The following is a 2,175-nucleotide window of genomic DNA, read 5'->3' on the forward strand; positions in this document are numbered from 1 at the left end:
TTTTGATACATTTTTTACTTACAAGTTCTTCATAAATACTTTTGATAATTTTGATACATTTTTTAAATACAGTTAAATGCTATTCTCTTAATGTGTAACTTAATGTGTAATTTCATTTTTAAAAATTTTAAAGACAAGAACATTTACTTATTTTTTTAAGTATTAAATGATTATAAGTATTAAAAAATATATTAGTGAAAAATCTGTTAAATTAATAACTTGTCTTTCATTTTTTAGTTTGCTGAAAACTTCATCGAACCTGGAAGCAGGTGCCACTTGCTTTTGCCCTGATGTCCGGGAAGCATGCCAAAGACTACAGAAAGGAATTTTTCATATTTCTTCTAATGGACAATCAAGATAGTTTAATGTTCCAATCTTAAGATAAGATTCTTATACTCTAAATTTTTAAAAGAAGATTCACAAGATATGATTATAATTATATTTTTTAACTTTAATATATGACTGTTATGACTTTTAAGACACACTGTTCATTTCATTTATATCTATCAGGTGTTCAAGTCCATTGTGGATTGCCTTCCTACCCCCCCCCCCCCCCCTGCAGTGGAGCTATTCACAGCTGACTTAAAGTGTGGTATCTGGAAGGGACTGAAGGACGTCTTCCCCGAGGCCAGGATCCGTGGTTGCGTATTCCACTTGTCTAAGGCAGTATTCAGCAAAGTCCAGGAGAACGAACTAAAGGTAATATATGACAAAATTATTTATATAATAGTTAATATAAGTGTTAAACACATATTTCTATTTATATAAATATAAAGACATATGTAAAAAAAGGGATACACAATCTTATCATTATTATAAAATTTAAAGACATAAAAAAATCGATAATTTTTTATTACATAAGAAAATCTTTAAATTTCAATTTCAGAATATTCAGAATTTATTTTAATTATGTTGCATACCGAGAGCGGGACGATGTCAACAAGTGTGTCCGGCACCTGATGGCCCTTCCTCCCACATCGTTCCAGCTTTTCAGCGCGTAAGCAACTCTGTGGGGGAGGAAGGGCCCTTGAGGGAAGTCGTCAACTATGTCACCCGGACGTGGATCGACAACAACACCTGGCCTGTGTCATCCTGGTGCACCTTCAACCAGTCCATCCGGACTAACAATGAGGTAATATCATGATGATGTTTAATAATAAATTCCATTTATATCAATTAAAAATTTTTTTTATAAGTAAATATTGATTTGTAAAATTTATTTCAAATCAAATATCTATACAATGTAAGTAAATGTAATTTAATTAAAATATATAAATATGTACTGTTATTATAATAATTTAAACATTACTTTTTCAGGTTGAAGGTTGGCACACCAGTATGAACATGCAAAAGGCCCAGGGGTCCCACAACCTTTCTTTGTATGTGCTCCTAGAACTCGTGAGAAAAGAAGCAGACCTCATCCCCATGCAGAGACGCCTGATCAGTGAGAGCAAGCTGCAGCGGCTACAGAGCAAATCCACCAGAAAGGTAATAACAATTGATACATTTTAAATTAATTTAAATTAATTTACAAATAAAGAACATATATAGAATATAATATATTATTACCTAACCTACTATATAAATTATAATTAAGCATTTTGAACTGTTTCACGGTTTACTTTTTGTTTTTGCGTGATCATGAAACAGTGAACTGTTGACCGGTCCACAGAATAAACTGTTGACTGTTTGAAGCGTCATTGTGATATTCAAGCGTTTTGATGATCAAGACATCACTATTTACCTGCTCTATAATTAATCAAATTTAAATAAAACACACAAACAATCCATATATTAAGTATTACTTTAAATTAAAAATATTAATTTAATCTTTATATTATGTGTTCAGCTAATTAATAGACATGTATGTGAATTAACAGTTGTGAAAACGTTTTATTAATTGTTTGTGTTTTTATTCAAATTTAATTAATTATATAGTAGGTTAGGTAATAAAACACTTATTCAATGACTACTCGGTGAAACAGTCAAAATGTTGTCCCTCGGTAGTGGGGGAGACCTGCGAAACTGTTGCCCAAGGCCTTGGGCAACAGTTTCCCAGGTCTCCCCCACTACCTCGGGACAACATTTTGACTGTTTACCTCGTAGTCATTAAATAAGTGTATAATGTAACTTTCATTTTGATAAATAATCTTAGTTACTTTTTGTATTGTGTTG

At 31.8% G+C, this 2,175-nt stretch overlaps 1 long non-coding RNA gene across 1 annotated transcript; it reads right to left on the reverse strand.

The window, feature by feature from the left end:
- Positions 1 to 556: 556 nt before the first annotated feature.
- On the reverse strand, positions 557 to 2,154 carry LOC134265677 (uncharacterized). The gene is made up of 4 exons (XR_009991804.1): positions 2,132 to 2,154; positions 1,310 to 1,569; positions 921 to 1,121; positions 557 to 693 (listed from the first exon to the last, which is right to left on the reverse strand). It is a non-coding gene; the product is annotated as an uncharacterized LOC134265677 (long non-coding RNA).
- Between the last annotated feature and the right edge of the window lie 21 nt (positions 2,155 to 2,175).

The sequence above is a fragment of the Saccostrea cucullata genome, unplaced genomic scaffold, assembly GCF_032062105.1.
Source record: "Saccostrea cucullata isolate Sc308-1 unplaced genomic scaffold, CSIRO_AGI_Scuc_v1 ctg10761, whole genome shotgun sequence".
NCBI classification, from domain to species: domain Eukaryota; kingdom Metazoa; phylum Mollusca; class Bivalvia; order Ostreida; family Ostreidae; genus Saccostrea; species Saccostrea cuccullata.